We start from the raw sequence: 25,858 nt of genomic DNA, 5'->3' as shown, positions 1-25,858 counted from the left end.
GAAGCAGAAAGGTCCCCAGTGTGAAACCGTCCACCTGCACACTCTCCCCGTCCCTTGAACCACTCTGGCCAAGGAGAGGGAGGGGGAGGTGGCCCTGAGGCTTCAGCCCTTCTGGCTTGACTTGCTGTGGGACTCGTGCTTTTGACCCTTAGGGTCCGGCCCTGTCTGAGGGGAAGGGGTCGGCCCCCTCCCCAGTGGGCGTGGCCAGCGTGAGGTCATCGCCGGGAGGGCCAATGGCAGGGGAGCAGCTGCTCCGCGCGGAGTCGGCGGAGGCTCAGCGGACATTCCGGCACTAGGCGGCCGGCGAGGAGAGAGGGGCTGCGCCGTCCCTCCGCCGCTCTCTGGCGCTGGGAGTGGGGGACCCCGCCAGGAAGGCAAGAAGGGAGGAAAGGAGGGGGACGTGAGGAAGAAGAGGAGGAAGGGCTTCTCCCGGTCCTTGCAGCCCAAGAGGAAAAGGGACGGAGCTAGCAGAGGAAGCCTTGCCCGCGCTTTTTCCCCCGGCGCACAGGTGCAAGGCGAGCCCCGTCAGGTGGAGCCCAGCAGCAGCAGCAGCAGCAGCAGGAGGCTGGAGTGGCCGGCTTCTCCATTCTGTCCGAGGAGAGAGAGCCTCTGCTCCAGGAGGCTGGGACCCGACGCCGCTCAGCCAGGTAAGGGGAGGCGAGAGGGTTTGTCCTCGGCGCTGGCTCCTGTTCTCGGGTTGTCTTCTTCTTGGCAAGTTTCGTGCGGAGAGAGGGAGGCTGAGGCTGAGAGAGTTGGAGGGCAGCCGGGATCCGAACCCTGGACTCCAGAGACCTGGCCCAACGCTCCACTCACTCCCTAGATATATATAGATTCATGGGTTTCTTCCATAGCTCTGAGACTAGACTAGAATTCCATCCACACTGGAGAAACAGCCCGGTTTGGCCCCGCTTTAAGTCTTTGTCTGGCTCTTGGCTATGAAATTCTGGGAGTTGGGGTATGTTGTGGGGCCCAGAGCGGCTCCGCTCTGGACCCCACAACATACTCTAACTCCCAGAATTCCATAGCCAAGAGCCAGACAAAGACTTAAAGCGGGGCCAAACCGGGGTGTTTCTCCAGTGTGGATGCAGCCCTAGACTCTCTAGATTAGCACAGCTGCCCTCGGCTCAGAGGCCGAAAGAGGGCCTTCAAGAAAAAGGGAGGACAGGACCAAAAAGGAAGGAAAGAAAGCGCTCACCACGCTCCCAGCAATGTCAAGTCCTGCTTCTTAGCGAGGCTCCGAATGGAGGACATTTCAGGTTCCGAGGACAGGCCCCGGGGAAAGGAGGACGTGGCTGCTATGGCTTGGCCTGGCACCCAGCTGAGGCTCTGAAATAAAGGATCGGGGGGGGGGGTGTCAGGGGTTCTCTTTAGCTGTCAATGGGGAAGATGGCTTTATCGAAGGCAGCCTCTTTGCAAGACTAGGAGGGAACCAGAACTAGTCACCCGCCTTCGTTGTGGGAACCCTTCAATCCTGTTTAGAGCACTAAGTCTCTCTTGCCCCCCACCTCCATTTTTTCTCCTGACATTTGAAGCCCTTGGCGAAATTGGGCAAGGAGCCCAATGAGGCAAGGCGTCTCCTGGCTGCCTCTCCATGTGTTTTCACATATTCCTATCAGGTTTTGCTGGATGGGGATTTCAACAAGCAAGGCATCTAGAGAGAAACCAGGACAGGGCTTCTTGGGTGTCATAAGGCTCTCGTGGGGAAGGGGTGCCCAAGGTCATGCGCAGGTGCTCAGGCTGCAGCTCAGACCACAGTCTCCCCACCAGAACCAGGTTGTTAGACTTGAAGATGCCACCGGACACTCTTGTTTCGACTCATCTAGAGCAATTTCATGGGTTTCTTCCACAGCTCCAGCCTGGAATTTAGAATTGACTCTCTAGAGCACAGCTTTGGGTTTTCTTCCCAGGAACGCAAAAGCTGTGTGTGACCCAGATATTTTGCTATGGAAAACAAACAAACTCTACCACGGTTTCATACTTTTTATCTCTGTCCATATTTCTAGCACCATGCATGTTAAAAGTCTGTACCCTCTGGGTATGTGGTCATCTTTGAGCTTCATTTGCCACTACGTCTGAGAAGCCACCGCTCTGTTTGGAGACTAGCAAGCAGCTCAAGTCATATTAGGGAAGTCATCAGGAGACGCAGGAAACTTTCCTTTAGATATGACCAGTTTCCCAGAGGGCAGATGACCTGGCACATTGGTACAAACGTCGGCTTCTTACCTGAGCAGTGCCTTCCCTGTTTTTATACAGCGGTCATTTTTGAAACATCACCAGAAAAAGGAAACGGGTCTCTGTTGACTAGAAATGATCACTCCGAGTCAGAACAGATTTATTTGTGGGTTGTAATTATGTAACTTCAAACTTGTTTGATGTGAAATGTAGGTTTTAATGGCAAGTTGGGTTATCACAGTGCCAAAGGGACAGAACAGGGAAGTTCCTGCTGCTCATATCTTTTCTTTCATTACAACAAGATATTCTCACTTAGCCTTTGCCCTTATGGCGATGATACTGTTTTTTGGGATGAATGTAAGAAATAGGAATGTAGAGGCTTTGCATATGTGAAATACTTTAAGTGTTAAGTGAGGATTTACATGTTGCTTTCAGATAGTGCTGTTACATGGTCTCAGTGCTACACACATATGATGTTTTGTAATCCTTGCAACAAAGTTGCAAAATAGTCAGTGTTGTTGCTGTAGTGCTGTACATGGGTAATAATTGTAGTAGCTAGTACAGTATATTGGTCTTTCAGTTGCCACTTCCACCTTTCCAAACTCACATTGTTTGTTTTCACCATTTCATACTTGCGTGCCCACATTTAATCTGAAGTCTCCTCCCTGTTTAACAGACTTCACCCTGTGCCAAACGTCTCATCATATTTGCATGTAGCTATATATCTATACCTACATCTGTGCAAATTGTACATGTCAGCTGCAATCTTTCCCTCTCTAGACTCTGAGTAAATTACTTTAAAAACATAAGTACTGAGTGTATGTAAACCTACAGTATAAACCCTCAAATGTTCATATGTACAGGATGTACATCTTGCCATGTTAGTGTGTTGTTCCTCCAATATTTAGTGAGGACGAGAATTGTTTTGATCTCATTTTTTAATGAAATCCCCATAAGAAGACTACTCAAGGATGTGGAAGTCTGAGCATTTTGCAAAAATGTGTTCATGTGTTTAAACAAACAGCTTGGCTTTGGTAGTCTTTTTGTAGTCTATCGATGCTGGTTTAAATAGGATTTTCTTTTAAAAATAGCATTGCTTGGAACCCAAAGTGGCACTCTCCAATGTTCATGAGCTTAAAAACATTAGTGACTGAATTTACATGCTGCAGTTTGATTTTGCATCTAGATATTTAATTGGCCATGGTGTTTGCTTTGCTTAAAATGGCTTGGAACAAAACTGGAGTGCAAGATGTTATCTATACTTATGACCAGCTCTGTGACTTTGGGGGGAAAGTGTCCTAACTGCTTCAACATACTGGCAATTCTTGGTTGGAGTTCATAATGTCAAAGTGATGCTTCTGGATTTTCATATGCTTTTCTCTGTCTCCTATGTTTCATCCCATTAAATGCTTAAAAGGATGAGTTGAATTACAAATGGAAGAAGGCTTTCACTGCTTCCTGGTTTTTGAATTTATGTTATTCTGATGTCTCTGTTGACAGTGTTGTTTTTCCTTTCTTTTCTTTAGCATATGAAATTATTTTTGTCTACCGATTTGTAATTAACATGACAAATCCTTGTCTTATATGGAAGATATAAATTAGCATCCAGGTCAGTTATACCTACTTCTTGACTTTCGAGATTTTAATTCTTGTTTAGCTGTGGCACTTTAAACCCCTTAGTTTTCTAGTCAATTTCTTTTAAACCACATTGGATATATCAGCAATTTCTAGGAGAACTTAATTCCATTTGGGTGTTGGTTTTTTTTAATGTCTGACATATTTATGTCTCGGGTAAACATCTTTTGGCATAGGGACTGTTCTGAAAAAGTGGAGTGTACAGCAGCCAGTAGAATTCAGAACTGTATTCCTTCTTTATGCATTTGGTTTGCTGCTCTAGTCTTTTTCTAATATTTATTAAATAACAAAGTTGGGGTATGGATCTTACCAGACCGTGGCAATCTTCACAGTTAGGATCACAACATTGGGAGTAGAAAAAGAAACAGTGTTTGGAAAGAAAATTTGTTGAATATGTGTATTTATGTCATGATCACACTGTTGTTTGAAAACCCAATAAACATGTATTTCCCTCTAATTTAAGGGCTAGTAGCTAAACAAGTTAGTGTTGACACCGCTTTCACTCTTTACAACTAAATATATTTTGTTGTCTCTTTCCAAATATTAGCATGAAGAAAACAAACCTTTGATACAAATCCTGATCTTTGTGAAAAATATTTTGATATCTTAGTTAGCATTTCTAACATTTATCTGATCTTTGCTTGAAACTGAATTGTCTGTGGATAGTACAACATGGCAGTTTGTGTCTGATATTGCAGCATTCTCCTTTATCTTTTTCCCAGATGTGTCATTCAGACCAGCACAATGGCCATAGAATTGAAGGGGAGATTTCTTCCAATATGGTATGTTCTTCCACTGATCTGCATGTATCAATTAACAATAGTTCAGTGTGAAATGGGTTGTTTCACTGAACTCAAGGTATCAAGTCTCAGAACATGAGCAGCCCCAGCTCAGAATAAGTGGTGTTCATGGGTTTGGGGTGCAAAAGTGAAGAGTCTGTTGTGACATGGCTGGCAAGAAGTCTGCTTCCACCAATGTGGCTGACAAAAGCAAGATTCCCTAATAGGCTTTTCTGGTCTGTCTCAGATTTGTGTGTAGTGATCATTCTATTCATTTGTATTCCTTTTCAATCAGTCTAGGAGTGTGGATCAGAACATCAAAGTCTGACTTGTTCAAATATCTCTTCTCACTACTTGCTGTTTCCATCTCAGTCTGCCCTGCCACAGGAAAGCAGGAACATATATAAGGTGTTCTAGTTTACACTGAAATGTTACATAGCTGTGACTTCTGTTCTGTACCGATATCCAAGGGAATTAGTCCCATTGAATTCAGTGTCACTTAACCAACACTCTTTTAGGGCAGTATACCCCAAAGTTTTCAAGATATTAATAAGATTCCTTTCTCTGTATATCAAGGTACTAGTCAAAATGACGTGCTTACTGAGATTTCTTTGGGGACTGCATGGTGAATTTGTCACACATGAGCAAAATGAAACTGGAAAGAAGCTACGTAATTTGAGGTATATTGCAGGAGAGAGAAAAGCTAAGAATCATTACTAGTAGAAACAAACTTTTGTAAGAAAATGTAGGGACGTATAGTGAGATACACATCAGGTGTACCTGACCAAAGAACATGCCTCTGACAGGCAGAAATCATTATAATGAAATAACTGTTGCTATATGTCATTGTGCAAATATTTTTATTTTGTTTGTTTTTTCAAAGAAGAAGAATATTTCTGCCAAACCTCAGGTACTAATGTTTCATAAATAATTCCAAGCAAAGAAGACTTTTCTCAAAGAGATTTTAAATGAGCTATCAGATGGATTAATATGACCATGCCAGCCTTGCTGTTTAGTATAATGTGTATATATTGCTATGAGTATGCTACAATTCTGAAGGTCTGCCAAAACCCACTCAAAGGAATATGAATGAGGTCTCAGTATTTATGACGGGATGAACAAGTGTGGACCAGGGAAGGCATGCTGCCCCTCAGTCACTTCTTCAAGCACTGAACTGCCCTTTTTTCCTTGCAAAAAGGGTCATTACATCTCCTGGAGGCCTCTAAGAGAAATAACTTTCAAATAATTCTGCAGGGCCACCCACTCTGTTTGCTATCAAAGAATACCTGTGGACTTGGTTTTCGTTTGTTAGTTGTCATGTTTCAGCAATCTCTGTTGCCCATGCTCCTGGTCCTAGAAGCAGAAATATAGTCTCCACCTCCAACAAAACTGACCAACTCATCTTATTCTAAGTCTGTCTTTGGTTGTTGTGAAAGGAAGCTGATAATTTCAGAATCGATTTTCTGAGGAGATACCTTCTTCTTCTAGACTGATTATTTGTTCTAGATTAATTGTTGTTTTCATTAATTTTATCAAAAACATTTATATATTGCCCTATATTCAAGGATAACAGTAATCACAGAATGTTTGATTGTTGTACTTTTTTAAAAAATAAACAAGGAAGAATAATTTAAACAGATTAAAAGCAGATTAAACCATTTGAGAAGTTAAAACAAGACCATTTTAAGACAATAAAACACTTAAGATAATACAGTGGGCCCTTATTCATGATGGTTTGGTTCCAGTGACTCCCATGGATGGGGAAAAATGAGAGAGCTCAAACCCATATTAGTCAATGGCCAATGATGTGCACACACCTGTGTCCTCACATCTTCAGGCACATTCTGCTATTCACTAATATGGGGCGAGGCGAGAAGCTCCAATCTGTGGATGGCTAGCCCACAAATATGGTAGACTCACTGTATAAACCATACATGTACAAAAATTTGGATGAACTCAGTTAGGCTCCCAAAGACTAGAGCAAAAGCTATGTTATTACACAGGTATGGCATGATTGTTGGTGCCAATCATGCTTCCAAGTATTGTGCAGCTGGAGTGCCATAGCAGAGAAAGCCCTCTCCCACAAACTTATACAGTGTATTCCCCTCACTAATGTGACACAAAGGAGCCCCCCCCCCCTACATTTGAATCCATGGGTAGGCTTATAGAGAGAGAGTCATTCCTGCAAGTGTTGGCATCCCAAGCCACTTAAGGCTGTTAATATAATAATATTAGTATTATCAACAGCACCTTGAACTTAGAGTGATAGCATATTGGCAACAAGTGCAATTCATTAAAAAATAGTATTATAAGGTTTCTATTCTGGTAATCAGTCCAGTTGCTGCATGTTGCCTTAGCTGCAGCTTCTAATTTGTCTTCAAGGGCAACACCACATATAGTGAAGTTACTAGTTCACGGACATCTGTGGCTAAGTTTTCTTTGTTGAGGCTGTAGCTAATGGATCAGCTAGTGGTAACCCCAGGTACTCTGAACTATCAAACAGTACTCCAAAGAAATATATCTGCTGTCTACCCCACCCACAAAAAGATAGCTAAAGCAGTTTCCAGACTTGAGCACCAAAAATCCACAGAGTCTTCGATTCAGTGTCAGTTTATCAGCCCTAACCCAGCACATAACAGCATCAGGCCACTGGTCCAGAAACAGCATAGCACAGCATCAGCCATACCCAGTGATAAAAAAAAATACTGATTACACCTTACTCTCAAATTTCTATAAACCTCACCCAGTGGCTGAACAATATGGGATATGAGATTGAACCCACTAGCATCCCACATTTTAATAACCATGAGGCTGGACAGAAGGCTTCCAATGCCATTTTCTGAAACTGCTCCATCAGACAGGGTGGAAATACATAAAACAGCACCTTCTACTCCTGTTTAACAGCACTGAGGCAATAGAGTATTCTAATCAATGGTAATGAAAAATGCTGAGAGATCCAGGAAGATCAATAGAATAGGACTCCTCCTTTCTTCCCTGGAGTAGATCAGGGCAACGGATGGTACTTTCAGTACAGTACCTTGGCTGGAAACCAAACTGAAATGGGTGCAGAGAATTTGTTTTTTTACAAGATTTAGTGTTGATTGTTAACAGTTCTTGTCACCTCCTCAACCAAACATTCTGCTGACTTTTGTTGTTGCTTAAAAATATGAAACAGAAAGGTGGCACATTTCAGTTCATTTGTGGTTTCAAGCTTGTGATATGTGTTGAATTTGATGTGGTGTTCCTAAACCCATCAAATCCCTCAGATGTGTTTCCAGATGTTGCAGTGCTACAAAGTCTCCTTCTGTATACCTCCCAGTGTCTTGTTAATTTTGTTTTTATTTAAAAACATTCTCTAAGGTTTAATGGAACAATTGTTGTGTTTCTTCAATCAGAGCAAGTCTGCTTGCCCCTCAACTCCTAATTCCTCAGTTCACATGGGGAGTGAGTGTGTTCTTTGTGCCAGGGAAACAAACATATGAATAGTTACTTTTCAGGATTTTTTAAAATAAAAAACATCCATAGCATCTTAGTACAAAAGCAGTAGGGTTTTTTTTTTTTGTGCTAGGAAACATCAACCCTGCATGCAGACAATAATCAGTCTCAAGAAAATTCCAACTGATGTCCCCATTCCCCCAAGCCTTGCAGCTTCAGTCTCCAAATTAGAATTGACTAAAATGTGTGTTTGATCCTTTTGAGCACAGGGCTGTTTTATTGGTAAAGCAAGAGGTTTTTTTAAAAATAGATGCATGAGAGGTAGAAGAGAGATAGGGAAGAGTCTGAAAACATCCTAAATGCATGGAGGGCTGAGGTATAGGATACAGCTACTTCAATTGTCACAATTCATGTGGGGAGCACATATAGAAGTGAAAAACAAAGCAACCCAATAAAATCAGGTAGAAACAAATGTTTTGGAACTTTGTGGAAAAGGACAGGAAATGGACCAAAATATTGTTTGGAAAAATACAATTTAGATTTTTTTATTAAAAAAAAAAACAGGATGTACAGCAACAAGTACTACTACATCACAACACATTTGCCATGTTTTGAAGAGTCATCAGTTTTTTTCAAGCATCTACTCCTTCAAAATGAATGGTTAAGAAAAGTTACTTATTTCATTTCAAAATTGTCCAGGACAGCTAGACTTCATCATTTTTCTTTGCCTATAATCTGTTCAGACAGAATCAGTTTAATGGCAAAATCTTTCCCTAATCTTGTGTTTTACAATTGTTGCTATTAAAGATTTTGAATATTTTACTAGTCAGGAAACAGTTACCCCCTCCCCACAGTCTTACTATTTTTATTAGAACCCCAAAGCATTGAGCCATGGCAGTTAAAGCAGTGTCAGGCTGCATTATTTCTGCAGTGCACATTACACCAGAATAATTCTTGCCCCTGTCACTTCCTGAAGGATGCAATTTTACCTGTAGCCTTGCAGAAGGAAGAAGCTGAATTATTCCAGATCCAACTTTCCCCAGTTGAGGGATACCGTACCAGCAAAATTAGATCTGGGTGAGGGTAATCCTATATAATGTCTAACATATCTGAGAGGAGTTTGGATTAAATACATGGGCAAGTGTCAGTTTAGCTAGCTATCAGCCATTAGAGTTTTGCTTGGAGTACTCTGTATTTGAAACATGCCCTTGGGGACAAACTGGAAAGTTTATAGTCATGCTACTGAAAGTGCAGTATTGACTGTGTCTTTCAAAGGCAGACAACTTTTCAAATATTGTTAAAATTAGCAACCATTCCTTGCCTGTACTCACAGTTGGGCCATGACCCTTTAACATGCAAACAGTCTGAAAAGTGATCTCCTCTCCCCCAGCATTTCAGATGTTGCCCAGTTCTGGTTTGAATGCTGATAGCAGAATTTTCTTCTCAAGCAGATTAATGAGCATGGTGAAAGGCGTGAAGTATCTATAAGAGTTAGCAACGTTTGCATGTCTATACTAATTGCTGCTTTGTGGATTTCTTGTGAATTTGCTTTTCCTTACCCATTCTCTCCTTGCATTACTCTAACCTACAGCTGATCTTCTCTTTTCTCCATTAGACCATGTGTTTAATTATGAACAAGTTTTTGCAGGTAAAGTTACCTGTATGTTTTAGAAAGATGATTAAGATGGTTTCTTTTCTATGCTGGATCCTGTGTTTGGGTGTGTATGTGTATGTCTGGACATAGGACTAATTATTGTTCAATTTCAGTATTGCCAATTTGATTATTGTGCTTGACAGATCCACTACTATCTCTTACACTCCCAATAAATATTTCTGCATATTTCTTGTCACCTTAAAAAGCATGTAGTGTAACTACATAAGCAGCATAGGCATTATGTTAGCTAACTACTTTTCCCCAGCACCAAACATGCATATGCCACCTCATATGGTGAAACATCCAGTATGTGAAACATCCAGTATCATTTCACCAGAGTTTGGAAATGTTACCTTTTTGAACTACAGTTTCCAAAATCCACTAGTCTCTTTGGGGGAAAACAGACAGGCATGAAAAACTAGCTTCCAGTTGACTTGGGGGCATGGTGTACAGATGCTGCAGGCAGGGACGTAGGCAAGGGGGGTTCTTGTGGTCTGGACCCCCCTTCCATTAGAAAAATGAATGGTGTGTGCTGCTGTGCCGCTGCACCCAAGCCCCAATATAATGGTGGCACTTAGTCTGGACACCCCCCCCCTTCCTAAAATCCTGGCTACGTCCCTGCTGCATGCCTCCAGGAAGCCCGGAAGTCACACTGGTTCTTAGACGTAGGCCAGCTTCCAGGTGCTCTGGTGGCGTGGTGTTTACACACTGTATGCTGCCAGAGTGGCTTGAAGTCACACATGGGCTGCGGCAGGGCAGGAAAAGCCATCTTTTTGCTTGCCCCAAAAGGAGCAGCAAAGAGCCACTTCTTTTTCAGCCTGGTGCAAGGTGGATTGGGGTCGCAGTGTGTGTTTGCTCTGACCCCAATTGATATTTGGAAAGGGCGACTTCAAGCCCACCTCTCCAGGGTCATCTGTTTCCGCCCTTATTCCACCAGAAAAGTAACATTTCTAACTGCTGTATTTTTATTTATATCTACTTGCAGTCTTACAGAACAGTTAAATGTACTTTTGGCCAGTTATCTCTAGTTGTATTGTTCCTGAGTAATATTTATGAATGCAAGTACCTTAGAGGTATATAAACACTTTACATGATTTATTTTTAGAAATTCTTCAGATGTTGATCTGAAGAAAAAATCTGACTTCATTTTACATGAAATTTTGGTTCAAGATATATTTTGATAAGAAACCCAACTTTCTTCCTGCTTCCAACCAAAAGAGGGTAGGATAGCATTGAAAAGGGATGGCAACTGTGGGATTGCCAAAAATGGGGCATTCATCTGATAACATATCCTGGCTATTCCCTGTCCAGACTTCCCTATGAAATAGTTGAACTCTTTCTGCTGATTGGGCTTGTTGCTAAAAGTTGCTGTCTTTCAGCTGGGGTATATAAAAGCACAAGTGATAGATGCACTTGAAGAGCCTTGTTATTTCTGCCCCCTTGATATTTGTCAAATTTAGTGTTAGAGAAACTGTTAGAGAGAAATCAAATTTATTTGGTAACCAGCATATTTTTTACATTCATACTCTATATCTGCTTGTGGTTAAGCCTTCAGGAAAAATGAGTGCCTATGTTTTTCTTTTTTTAAAAAAAATCCATTGCTTCTGGTACCCTAGCCCAGCAGTTTCACTAGTTTTCTTCCTTTCATGCATATTAAACATCACTCCCTCACACATGGTGAACTATTCCCCCTACCCCTGTGAGCTTGTCTGCTAGAAAACCAAGAAGAAATATACTTGATTCACAGACATTATCCTACCTACCTTCCTCAACTGTGGAAAGGTGTTGATCACACACTTTGCATAGGATTCATCCCTAGGAAATGTCTAGCCAAGCTGTCCAAAAATGCTGCATAAGACCATGAGTGTGTAGAACTCAAAGCTGTATAATTTTCTTTTTCCCTCTGTGTGCTGCCCCGTTGTTTATGGTGGTATTTTCCTGCAAAGAAATGGAAGATCCATTCTAGTATATACAAAAGTTTGTTGCTCTTTAAAATCTAGTTCAAGTCATTTAACTCAAAAGCCATTTTATTCTTTCCCAATCCTTTTCTTTAGCTTTAATGATGTTTCTAATTGGAATCTGGGTTTTAATTGCATACTTGGGGCTCCCAGTTCTCCCAAATGCCAGTTTGCTGTTTACATATCATACCCTGATGCAGTGCGAACACACTGAAGCTCACTCAGTGGTGTCCAGAGACTTATGGCAGTGCCTCCCAAAATAATAATCCATAGTTTTTTGGGCTCACATAGCCTAATTTCAAAAGTCACAGTGACCACAAACAGAATTTAAGAAAGAACAAGCACAGTAAGAAAAGGACTGGTAAACAACCTTCCCATTTATAACTTAAGTACTTTTTAATTATTATCTGTAATGTCATTAGAGAGGAATGATTATACAATCCCTATTCCCATATGTTGCCTCATTTTCTGATATCATTATTTGTAAGGTGCTACTTTATAGACCGTTACTAGATTCTGTTATTATTTGTGTGATGGACTGAATAATAATGTAAGTGGTTTTACTAATTATAGCTTTAGCTTGCTGGCTTTGATTTTTCTTAGGTTTTAATTGTGATCTCGTTAGATGCATATATGTTCTTAACGCAGATAGTAGCCAATAAAGTGTGCAAATGATTCCATAAACAAACAAACAAATAAGTAAATAAAATCCTTTCTTTTTGCTACCACTTTTTGCTTCTTATGTGGTAGATCTGGAAAAAGAGACCTATCTATTAAAATGGAGATGAAACATATGGGCAAAATAAAGTGGTTTCCAGCTGCTTTGACGGGAGGGTGTTTAGATAAAGCATGTCTCAAAAGCAGTTGGAAACCAGACTGAAGCCACACTGGAGGGCTAAAAATCGGAGGAAAAAGAAGCCCAAATCGTCTGACTCAAGGTGGAAAATGCAGGTCTTTGCTGCTGCATATAAATGTCCCAATACGAGTACAAGGTTGCCGCAAAGCAAAGAAATGAAAGTGTGACATCTCCAAAAGATTATTGGAGTTGGGTTACAATATATTGGATTACAATACGGTTGTCTCTTCTAATTTGTGGACTTGGAGTCTGTGGTCTCACTTTTGATGATGGAAAGGTGGGGAGGGATTAAAATGGTGCTTGCGCAGGAGCACGCACCCATTATAATCAATGGGTTTTGAATGTATGCTAATTTCCATTTTTCTGTGGGGGTTGATTGTATACACAAACCAGACAGTCCAGTAGGGGGGCATGGGGTGAAGAAGGGTGAAGGGGGCATGTAGGGAGGGCCTCCATGATTGTGCTTTGTCAGTGTATAACTTGCACACCAATGCATTGATGCCCTGAACTGGTGGAGGATTGCATGTGCGAATGTGTGGCTGTTTAAAGGATTGGCCAAATTGGATGGCATCTGGGCAGGTATGGGAGATACTTGGGGGTCACAGGTGATGTGTGTGCACAATGGTGTGCATGTATGGTGGTGATGTAAAAACCAAAAAAATTGGCAACGGTGTTGCTTGACTTTGCACTGTACGGTCAGCTCATGCACATTTGGCCTGCCTTGGGAGTGGGCCATGCAAGCAGTGGGGTGTCACCCCGCTTTTGGAAAAAGCATGATCAAGCCACTTTTTCCTATCCATCTGTCCAACCCCATTTTTGTTTGTTTCAAAGCAGTTAAAAGTGGTTTGATTGCTTCTTTACAACAAGTGTAGGTTCCCTCCATTATATGTAGAACAGAGTACAGACAGCCCTCTGTTTTCATGGGGGATCTGTTCTGACCACACATTCCCCGCAAAAACAGAATTTCGCACATCTTCAAGCCCCATAGGCTTGAATGGGGGCGGGGGGACTGTGGGTGGAAGAAAACGTTTGGAGCCATCACACGTAGCATAATTAATGTTTACATCTTTTCTTTGTGGAGACCTTGAACAGCAAGATTTTATTAACACTTCTACACATTTCCCCCAAACATTGTTCTTCAGTCACTTCAACAAATCTTGGATCCATGCAACTATCTCACATCCAAATAAACATATTTAGAGCTCTTTCCTACTGATTGCTAACCACTGAGATTCAGGTGTTTATCACACTATACTCTTATAGTGCTACTATTCCACTTTAACTGCTCTAGCTGCCTCCTGTTGCATTCTGGGATTTGCAGTTTTAAGGAGGGGTATTTAGAATTCTCAGGCAGAGATCTCTGCCTGAGAATTCTAAATACCCCTCCTTAAAACTGCAAATCCCAGAATGCAACAGGAGGCAGCTAGAGCAGTTAAAGTGGAATAGTAGCACTATAAAAGTATAGTGTGATAAACACCTGACAGTTAAGATTTCAAAATCTGATTAGACCTTTGTTTTGTCTGCTTTCAAATGAATGGAGTATTCCTATTTGGGTACATCTGTCATACTATTTGTTTAACTCTATTGGTGGCAGTAGCCTTTCTTTACCATTATTACAGTCTTCCCTACCCTGTCCTTAAAGCTGAGGTCAATTCTATTGGTAAAAAGTGTTTGAGGGAATGATACAGGACATAGAAAAATTAAGGGTAGCTATATAAATAGCATCCATTCTGTCACTCTCTCTCTCTCTCTCTCTCTCTCTCTCTCTCTCTCTAAGTAAAAGGAAAAAATGTAACATTGTCTTATGAAACTAATAATCAAGAAGTAATCTCCCCCCTTCTTGGGTGCTTTGCCAGTCTGGAGTCATGGTGGATATCTCAATGAAAATGTGCACTCAGTCTGCAGTCACAGTGAAAAAGCTACTTCCATTTTAGGGATTATTTGGGCTAGGGATTGCAGATAAGATGGTCAACATTGTAATACTTTTACATAATACTCTGGTGTGCTTGCATCTGTACTGTGCAGTTCTGCTTTTCTCACCTCAAACAAAAAATGTGCTGGGAAAGATATAGTAAAGGGCAATAAAATGGCTGAGAGGTAAGGACATGTTTCATATGAGGAATGATTAAACTGCTTTTTTTAAAAGTTAGGGTAGAACACAAGATTAATTATTAAATTAACTTTTATCCTGACTTTCCACCCAAAATTGTCAAGGTGACTTAACAGGAAGCATTATGTATGAAAATATAAGTTAATAACAAAGAGTAAGAGATAAAACAGCAAGCAAGCATGCATTTGGGTAAAATATGGAGAAATTAAAATTTAACTGGCCTATTATTAGCCTGAGAGTAATACTTTTTCAAATGGAGAGCAGGAATTTATATAGCTTGGCAGTCACTGGATGAAATCACAGATCCATTGAGCCTTTAAACTGATGTCCAAGGAAATGAAACAGTTAAGTGATTTTACTTAATATTTTTAATACACCACATTTCAAAAAGGTCAGTTACAATGTATGATTGTATAGTCTTCTGATTTAATTTTGCTTTAAAAATATATTTGCTTAAATTATTTGTAAATCAGTTAACTGATAGGCATGTCTTTGTCCAGGTACCTTAAACAGGCAAGTCTGTTTAAGGAGTGGCTTCCCCCTCACATGTGCTATTTGCTCATTCTGGGGATCCACACACCCTTCCTCAGTGCAATGTGAGCTTTGCAGGTTGCTTCTGGGACAGGTAGGAATTCCCCCTCCCTTTTTGGCAGGGTTTTTTCTCCTTTTTTGCCCACTTCATACTGTATCTATTGGGACTTTGAAAACTGGCATGAGGTGGTTGATAAATAGGCTTCCATGGGCAAATAGGAGTGGGAGAAGATATTAGATCGGTGTACAGCTTGACACTGTGGTAGAGGGTTGGTCTCTGGAGCTGCCTTCATGGGGCACAGGATCGGGATGGTTGGAGAAGAGATCAACTCTTGGGGCTGATATGGGAGTTTACCCTCTATAAAGTCATGGGGCTTGAGAGGGAGCACTCCATATTTGGCCTTCAAAATATGTCCAGCCAAGATAGCAAACAAATTTATTTGGATTGCCCTTGGGGTCTGGTGTTTTGCCCAACGGTTGGCTGAGAATGGTTCATTTTGTCCGGGAAAGCTGCCAGCAACACTGACCGTAGCTGATAACAGAGCCTTTAGTTTAGTGGAAGTAAAGCAGACCCTGCAAAGAAGCAGTCCGAGGGCAGGTCAAGAATACGAGCCGAAGTCAGGATTCCAGAGATTCCAACGTTCCGAAAGTCAAGCCGAAGTCAGGATACCGGGAAACAGCGTAGTCAAACAGTCCAGGGTCAAAACAGCCAAGAGATAACGAAGTCCAGTCCGAGGTCAAGGTAACAAAGAATCTAGATACTAGGAGCTAGTGCTAGCAGCAATCACGCCAAGGGATCATGCAATAAACTCTAGCAACCAGCATTAGTCTCTCTCCCACTTAAGTAAGGGAAACTCTCCCTCGTGCCACCTGAGGCTGGTTGGCTAATTGCCTCTCGGCAATTCTCTGTGATCTGCGCCTGCAAGCACTCTCGGCTCTTCTCTCTTTGAAAGAAGGCACCTGCATGCAAGCTTCGTCCCCAGAGTCCCCACTAGGCAGTGGTACCATAGAAGGCCTCTCTTCGGCACTAGGACCTGGTTGAATCTCCTCCTCTGGGGCTGGAGAATCACAGCTGGGACCTGGCAGCACCTGCTGTTGCCTCAATTAGCCCTTGCTCTGGAGGAGGCTCATCCTCCTCCTCATCCTCCGAGAGCTGATCTTGGCTGGCCATGACACATTTGTGGAAATCTGAGTCTCCCGTTTTGCTTGCTCAGCTCCAAGCTTGAAACAGTTAAATAGGTTTTAGATTAATAAATATGCCCCCAGTTTAACTCAATTTATGTTGTCTGATCTTATTATTTTATGGTTGGTCAAGGGTTCAGACTTAGGCTGAATCTACACAGGGTGGAGAAAGCAGTCTCAGTTCTTACCCTTATTAAATGCTTGATATTCATTCTTCCTTCGATAGCCACATTAGTTTAGACTCTGAGGTTGTAACAGAGATGAAAATTGACTCAGCCCTCAAGCAGATGGGCAAAAGGAGAGGCCAGAGGCTGCTTCCACCCTGATTGCTGCTGGATCATGGCAATTGCATGTGCCTGGTCCCAATTTGGGGCAAAAAGGAGTGTTTTGTTCCTGCTCCTTTATGGTCCTGCTTTTCCAGGTTGGGGCGGGCTCGGAGCAGCTTCCAGTTCCATTAGGGGTGTGTGTCATGTAAACACCAGGCCCCAACACAGCCCAGTGGCAACCCATGCTTTTAAAATGTATTTCACTGCCCTGTTTAAATCTGTGTCCATCCAAGGAGAATATGGGCATTCCCTAAGGCGATAATCAAATCAGGAGTTTTGAAGTTATATGGGAAGGTGCAGACTGCATACTCTTTCCCCCACTATATGCGATTGCGCAGGAAGAATGGAAAACACAAATAATTTTAAAATTTGACTGTAGCCCTTACATAGATTAATCTTGCCCCCCTCCCTCTTATATATAAACTCTCCCCATCCCTTACCAGCTAAAGGCCCGAACAGACAGGCCAAAATAAAGCTGCTTCGGGTCTCTTTGAAGGTATGCTGTTTAAATGACACATACATCTTAAGAGGCCAGAAGCTGCGCCAAAGCTGTACTCCAGTTCTAAGGACTGGAGCATGGCTTTAGCGTGGCTTCCAACCTCTTAGGAATCATGCATACATAATTTAAACAGCATACCTCCAAAGTGACCCGAAGCAGCTATATTTTGGCCTGACTGTTCAGGCCCTAAATTTCTTTGATTCTATTCCTCTGATCTTGATAAAGTTCTAACCAGTTTCACTTTACCCCTGAGGAAAAAAATCACCCTTGGATGCATTGTGGAAGAAGGTTTCAAATGTTCTCTAGAAAGTTCAGAATTACTTTATTTAGTTGTACAAGGCTTACTTGGCCTTGGTGTTTCGTTTGACATGATCGTATTGTCAGTTTTTGAATAAAATATTTGCTAGAATATATTTAAGTGTCCTCCTCCTCTCCCCCCACTCCTTTTTTCTTTTTCTTTTTTTTTTTTTTTTTTTTTGGTAAGGGAGGAACCTATCCCTACTGTTCCTATATCATTTCTGCTTCTGGTACCAATTTTCTGTTAAAGAAGTAATGTCCAGGAATGCCATTTTAAAATTTATTTAAAATGTATTCTAAAATACATGTACTGTATCTGCATTTGACACAGTAGAAGATAGGTGGGAAATAAAACCCTGTTTAAAATACATTTGAAGTAGGATTTACTTCTGAATACTAGTGTATTGGTATGGGTCATGGTCCTAGATTTACTCCAGACTAAAATCAACCTGTATGTCAGCAATACAGAAGCAGTTTGCAAATATGACAGATTAGCCCTTGCTGAGACTCTAGGATAGATTAGAATTGAGCTATAAATTAAAATAGTTTCACTGAAATAATTGAAATCCCATTGATCTTATTTGAGGGCTGTGCATATTGGTCATTAATGCTGGCCTGGGGGGCAGAGTCGGGGCATGGCGTTCATACAACTCATGTGCCAACTCCACCCCATAGTGGCATGATGCCGCACACTCTCCACATGGTGCGCAGTGACAGCGGGCTCCTCTGCTGCTGCATTTACACAACTCAGCACCAAAGGAGTGCCTTAAAGCCTCAGTGCTATGGCTATTATGCCCTTTCCGAGGGCACAATAAGGAGCTGCTTTTTGCAGCTCCTTTTTGTGCCCTGGAAAGGCCAGATTGGGGATGTGGCATGCTGTTGCTGCAGCCCTGATGTGGCGTAGTTGGAGACAGTTGCAGGCTGCCTCTTAGGGGTGGTCTGCACAGCCTCTTAGTTTTTAATTTCAGTGGACCTACTCAGCCCATTATTTCCTTACTGAGTGTTGTTGCAGATCATGCCTGATATGTTTCCAAGACTAATGTAGAACAATGTCCATGTGTGAAGGAGAATTTTCAAGGGGCTCAATAAAGCTAGTCCATCCCCCATTTTTCACCTAGAACATGAGAATGTGCATGCTACATGGCAATAAATCTTACATAAGTATATGGGAGACATGTGCAGACTTTTCATGCATGCACCAAGTGCTCTTGGTGCATAGGAGTGGCTGGGGGAAAGAGTACTGTTATTCCCAATGGAACTTCTTCACAATTGCCATGCTCATAACTCAAGTAGTCTGAGGGCATAGTCTTCTGACTATCCTCCAGAGAATTATTTTGGACAGTAGGAATATCAAATCGAGCTGGAGTAAAAGGAACATAAACATATTTTCAGTACTAGAATGGCCTAGTTCTATCCTTTAAATTGCTGCTGACTATCCACATTGAGCCTCTCACATTTAAATATTTACATCCCAGCTAGAAAAAAATTGTATGCATGCCCCTCCTATCTGATGCAACACCCTGTTAAAATGCAAAATAATTCTAAACATTTCACCCAGTGCATAATTGGATCTAAATATTTAGTAGTTTTCATTTCTTCATCCTTCCTATGTTTGTCTTTTTCCATTCCAGTTTCAGTTTCTTATGATTTAATATTTGCCCTGTTCACAAGGAATGATAGTGACTGATGATCTTGATTAAAACACTATTGGTATTACCTTACCAAGTTGTCAATAGGTTAAAGCTTTACTAAAACCAGTTAATAAAAAACCCTCTGGAATACACCATTATTGAGAACTATTTTGCAGCAGAAAAATATGTGCTGGATTAATGCAATTTTGTATTACTTAAGAAAATACCAAAACCTCAGTAAGCTTCAGGAGATAGATTTAGAAACTAATGTGATCATGTCTTACTGTATGTGTGGCAACTTTCTTTAATAGTTTTTCAGCAAAGCTTTCATTTTAGAATGACCCCCTTCCTCCAAATGCCTACTACTATTCTAAGCATGTATGTTTTAATGTTAGGCTGTTTTTTCTTAAAATCAATCTTAAAAGTAGCTACTCTGAAGAAAGAACTTTTATTCTGTTGGCTGTACACAATGACTTCTTATACACTCAGCTTTCTGCAAATATTTAAACAAATAAGACTAGACTAGATATTAATGACTGCAGAAAATACAGGTTGAAACTTGGCTCAGGGAACCCGGCTGTTCAGTCTACCTTGTGCAATGATAAATAGCAAAACTACTCATTCCAGTTCAACATATTTGTCCTTGACATTACTTTGTTTTGATCAATGGAGTTCTGGTTTCCTGTAATTATAAAGGGAAGCTTGGGTAAATAAATACTTGGAGAGTTGCAAATGGCTAAAGTAGCCTTTGCCTTCTCAAGTAGATTTGTTCCTCTTTTCTCCTAATATGGGTTAAGATAATGTTGTTCGTAATGCAGACAAGTATTTTGCCTTACTCTGGTAATTAAAAGTGAAACTTTGTGAAATATCAGGCCTGAAAACATTACAGAGTCCATGAAATCATGATCTGACATAAGTAACTATAAAAAGAACGGGAATTGGGGAGGGGGAAGAGAAGGGAAGAAGTGTAAAGGATTCTCAGTCACCAAGGCTAGTGTAATAAGACAAAGAGTTGTAATTTTATTTGTAAAGATAACTTTTGGTCTAGTGAATGGAGTGCTGTATCCCACCAGCTTTCCCACCCTCATTGTTCCATTGATCCAGAAACACTGTTGCAATGCCCATATAGCAAGAACCACCAGAACAGAGCCAGAAAATTCCGTTATCATTATTGCCATCTCATTTAGGGATAAAGGTGAGATATAAATAAATAAATAGATAAATGCAAGAACAAGATTTCATAAACAAAACAAAACAAAAACAAACACCCAAACAAAACTAGTAATGTGCCCCTTATAATGCCCATCACAGAATTTCCAAGAGAAATTAAACTCACACATTGAAACCTTTTGTTAAAATATCCTCCTAACATAATAGGATTAATTATGTGATGACATACACGTCTACTTCAGAGCTCTCCATCAGTCTCTGTTTAGAAGGTTCTAACTTTTCTTTTCTTTTAAAAAAAGAAAAAGTCCTGAATGGATAATCTGCAGAAGTGTGAAGTATACGATATACATGTTATACTATACAATGTACAAAAGCAACCTAAGGAATGCATCCTTTCCCCACAGCTGAATCTTTTCTGACATTCCACAATTTATGGGTGGTTAAAGAAAAAGTCCTCTGGCTGAAAGTTGCCAACCTAGTCCTGGCTGACTGAAGTAAATATCCACTAGAGGACCTGAGTGTATTAGTTAGATTATATGAGAGGAGGTAATGCAGTATGTAACCTGGACCCAAACCATGTAGAGCTTTAAAGGTAATTACCAACACTTTGTAGCTTGCCCAGAAACTAATTGCTAGCCCATGGAGTGCTTTTAATACAAGTGTAATGTGATAACTGCTGGATGTCCCAGCAATCAGTCTGGTTGCCATATTTTGAACTAGCTCAAGTTTCTGAACTTGTTACAGAGCAGAGGTAGCCCAATGTACAGCACATTGCAGAAGTCCAGCCTTGAGATTACCAGCATGTGCACTACAATTTTAGGTTTTCCATTTCTAGGAATGAGCGCAGCTGGAGTATCAGATGAAACTACCAGTAAGTACTCCTGGCTGTCACATTACATTTGTGTATGACTAAAACCAAGTACTAAATTTTTCAAGAGTTATTAATAAATCTAAATATGGAGTACAAATGTTCAGATAGAGCAGTAGAAGATTCCTGTCTGATGAAGATACCTGTCTTACAATAGCAGTATGTCTGACTATACAGTGATGAGGCTGCATGACTTCATCAGGAAGTGCATAGCTAAAAATCATCTAGGCAAATTTTATGAGGTCATGTATAGTATAATGACTGGAATAGTTTATATGTATATATATCAGTAGTGATATACATTAAACAGACAAACTTTGTTATTTTCCAAATGCTCAAAATAAAGATATGGATAAATTTTATCTGGAACTAGGGTCCAAAACACACTGCTGAAATAATCCAGTTTGAGACCACTTTAACTGTTGTGGCTCAGTATTAGGGAATCCTGTGAACTGTAGTTTGTTATGGCACCAGAGCTTTCTGACAGAGAAGGCTAAATGTCTAACAAAGCTACAGTTCCCAGAATTACCTAGCATTGTGCCAGGGCAGTTAAAGTGGTCTCAAACTAGATTATTTCTACAGTGTTTTTTGGACCTTATTTATTCCAATAATGTATAAATATCACCTTCTATAAAACAATTGTCTGTTTTCTCACTTTCAATAACTTTCTAACCAGTTCAGTATTTCTAGGATTGACCTTTTGCTAACCAAGTTTCCCCATGATACCTGTTGTCAACTTTGTTTTTGTCAGATTTACCATATACACTTTGCTTGAGGATATAATAATAATAATTATTAATTATTATTATTATTATTGTTATTATTATTATTCCGCTTTTTCCCGAAGGAATCAAGTTGGATTAAAAAACAGAAAACGACAATAAAATGCAAATTACAATAAAATCACATTAAAAAAATCCCTTACCCCACTTCCTCCCAATCATCATCACCCTCAGCATTACAGAATAATGAAGCACAATAACAGTTTGAATAATTATACAAAACATTTTACAAATACATAACAAAGCAGGATAGTCAAAGCATAACATAACAATCAATGAAACAATAGTTAACATGGCAGTGTAACAGATGGTTCAAATAAAGTGGTTTCCTGCTTTGAAGGTGGGGTGTTTAGATGATGCATGGCTCCAAAGCAAGTGGAAACCTGACCGAAGCCATGCTCTGGGGTAGAAACTGCAGCAAATAGAACCCAGGATAGTTTGGCTTAGTGCAGAAGATGCACATCTTTGCCATTGCATATAAACACCCAGACACAAGTGCGGGGCTAAAGCAAAGAAATGAAAGTGCAAACTCCAATGGCTGTACTTACAACATACAAAAACTAGACAGTCCAACAGGGAGGCATGGGGTGAAGGGGACATGTAGGGGAGGCCTCCATGATTGTGTTTTGCTAACGTATCTCTTATACACTGATGCAACAATGCCGTGAACTGGTGGAGCATCATGGGTGTGACTGTGTGGCCAATCAAAGAGGCAGCCATGCAATGGGATGGCATCTGGATGGATGTGGGAGGTACTTGGGGAGGGGTGGTGTGTTTGTGTGATGATGTGCACGTATGGTGGGTATGCAACAACAACAACAACAACAACAATTACACAGTGATGTGGCTTGAAGCTGCCGTGTGGTTGGCCGATGCTTATTTGTCCTGCCTTGGGAATGGGCCATGTGGGCAGCAGGGTTGCGACCTACTTTGGGAAAAATCAGGATTGGGCCTCTTTTTACTGCCTGTCTGCTCTGTCCCTTTCTCACTTTTATCATATAAAATATGCCCTAAATCCTATATATCTAGTCTGTCTTTACTATAGTGAAAGATTTTTAAATTTTATTGGAAATTTACATTTATGTAGCTGTCAATTTCTGCCTTTCCTTTCAAAAGTGGCTTCATTAACTATTCTATTAGCCGTAGAGGTCATTGGTCTCAAGCACTATTCTTGGAAAGGGTGCTCGGTAGGCATTCAGGGGTTGCCATCAATGGTGCTAATTCGTTTAAGTGATTTCAGTAGGCAAGAGTGCAGCTAGGTCCAGTGGACAATGGGAAAATAAAAAGCCAGAAGGTCAGAAGACTAAAAGCCAGTCCTGTCCAGGACAGAATGCTTGCTAGGACTGTTCCTATTTACCCAACATCTGATGCAGACTTATCAAAAGCTTAATGGCAACAAACTGAAGAAGAAAATGTCCAGCAGGAGTATGGTCCATTAATTCTGGGTCAAAACCTATTAATGAGATTTTTCTTTGCTTGTAGTGATTAAAGGTTATTGTGACCAGTCACGTATCATACCAAAGTATTTGCACAGTTACAAAAAGTGCAAGTACTCAGAGTCTTTATGACTCTGTAGTTAAGCAGATTAAAGTGCCCACTCTTTCAGCTTTTGTGTGTTAGGAAATCTACTCTCCTGGATGGAATTCTGAACTGGTAATGCTAGGAAGAAAATCAAGACTAAGTGAAATGATGGGCAGGAAGAGCAAGTAATCTAGGTGATCTATATAACATAACAAGCTTTCCTGAGTCCTGTACTGTAGATTTCTAAACAGTAATGTCTGAAATGTGAAGACTCATCTGTATGAAATTTAAGGGTTAAACTTGGTTAGTCATCTGGCAATGACTTTTGTTTTCAGTGCAACACCAGATGTGTTGGAAACAAAAGAGCTCCCCCCCCATATCTTATTTATAGAAGAAACAATGTTGAGATAGAAGTTACACCTTAGATGACATAACGCAGGTAGTGAACGTTATTTTAGTCAGTTTTATTGAAAAACCCTGCAGAAGCCAACACTTTTATGATACTAGAAATTCTAACAGCATTGGGGCATCTTAATCTGTGAAGTGTGTTTTGTATATGTATATGGATGTGTGTGCATGAGTGTGTAAGAGTGTGTGTGTGTGTGCGCACACACACATGTATGTGTATATACAAATCAGTAGATGTAGGCCTACTTATGACAATGGGTTCAGTCTCCCTTATCCAAAATGCTTGAGTTTTGGATTTTGGAGTTTTCTGGGTTTTGGAATATTTGCATATACATAATGAGATTTCTTAGAGATGGGGCTCAAGTCTAAATATGAAATCCATTTATGTTTCATATACTATTATACATGTAGCTAAAGGTAATCCTATACACAATATTTTTAATAATTTTGTGCATGAAACCAAGTTCATGTATATTGTGTCATCAGAAAGCTAAGGTTTCACTATATCATCCACCAATGTGGAAAGTTTTGGATTTTGGAATATTTTGGATGTTGTAATTCTAGATAAGGGTGTGTGTGTGTATTTTATGTCTGTAAAGTTTGGCATGAAGAAAATGTAATCTGTCTATTTTCCCCCGAACGCTCTTGAGGGCCCTTGCTTTTAGGGTATGGCTTTATTAGATCTGACATTCCTGTTTTAAATTAATTTTTACCTATTGTGAATCAACCTGCTTCTTTTAACAACATAAATGTATACTTTGGGAATAATTATGCCTATAAACCTCTTACCAGATACTCATTTGGAGTAAAATAAAGACATAAGGAAAATAATAGCATTATCCTTTTGAGTGAGATCTTAGAATAGGTACTCATTAGAGACTTTATTGGATGAATACCAAGCTTTCTTGGATGAGACGGCCAAGCTTTTTGTTGCCGCACAATCCTTTCCCTTATTATACTGGTTCTGCACTTGCTTCTACTTTGTTTCAAGATACATTTAGGTCTAGCTACTGGCTTCGTATGAAACCCTATATAATTTGAGGCCAGTAAATCTGAAAAACTGCCTAATCCAGTGTGAATCTGCCCATAGTTTCAGATCTGTTTTGTAAGCCCTGTTACCTGACCAATTACAGGAACATGGGACAGGGATTTTTCTTCTGTGGCAGGCAGCACTAGATTTTGTTAATATATTCTATATAAACTGTACAGTTAATCCTCTGTATCCACAAATTCTTCACTATTCATTCAACCATCCATCACTTTAATATTTCTAAAAAAATATAAATTCCAAAAAGCAAGCATCATTTTTACTATTTTATATAAGGGACACCATTTTATTATGCCATTGTATTTAATTGAGCATCAACAGATTTTGGTATCTGAGTGATGGTGGTCCTGAAACCAACCCCCAACTGTATTTATAGTTGTAGGTAGATATTAAAATGTCTTATTCCTTCTGACATGTATATAATCTTACATGTACAATGGACCCTTGGTATCTGCTGGAGATAAGTTCCAGGAAACACGTCCCCCCCCCCCCCCCCCCGTGGATACCAAAATATGTGGATGCTGAAGTCCAGTTAAATACAATGGCATAACAAAATGGTGTCCCTAACATCAAATGGCAAACATCAAGGTTTTCTCTTTGGATTTTTTTTTTAACTGGAATGTTTTTAAACTGTGGATTATTGAATCCATGGGTAAGGAATCCATAGATATAGAGGGCCTAATATAATTTTCTTAATGTTTAAGATGATTTCTTTTCTGTTTTATTTTTTTTAATTACAATAGCATTTCAGATTCATCAGGGCACATTCTATAAAAGTTATTAATATTACTAATAACAATAAAAGATGAAAACTTCAATTCCTGTTGTACAATAGTTAAAATGATGTCCTTAATAACAAATATTTTTGAAATTATTTCAGATACACTCATCCTTCCATATCTGCGGATTTGATTATTCACGGATTTGATTAATATGTTCTCTCTAGGAATATCTAGGTTCTCCAGTGCAACTCTGTCATCAATTTTAACTAAAAGT

At 40.3% G+C, this 25,858-nt stretch overlaps 1 protein-coding gene across 4 annotated transcripts in view; it reads left to right on the top strand.

The window, feature by feature from the left end:
• The first annotated feature begins 309 nt into the window (after positions 1-309).
• Positions 310-25,858, top strand: part of CHRM3 (cholinergic receptor muscarinic 3) — a 315,762-nt gene continuing 290,213 nt past the window's right edge. For 2 of the 4 annotated variants that reach the window (XM_089529849.1, XM_089529851.1), the window contains exons 1-2: positions 310-647; positions 4,530-4,589. The gene's annotated coding sequence lies outside the window, so the exon portion shown is untranslated. The remainder of the gene's footprint in view (positions 648-4,529; positions 4,590-25,858) is intronic. The other 2 variants (XM_089529852.1, XM_089529850.1) reach the window with 1 other exon arrangement.

Source organism: Sceloporus occidentalis, unplaced genomic scaffold (assembly GCF_023333645.1).
Source record: "Sceloporus occidentalis isolate IW3139 unplaced genomic scaffold, rSceOcc1.0.p SCAF_6, whole genome shotgun sequence".
NCBI lineage: Eukaryota > Metazoa > Chordata > Lepidosauria > Squamata > Phrynosomatidae > Sceloporus > Sceloporus occidentalis.
Note: the sequence above shows the minus strand (reverse complement) of the source record. Positions and strands in the feature narration are given on the sequence as shown.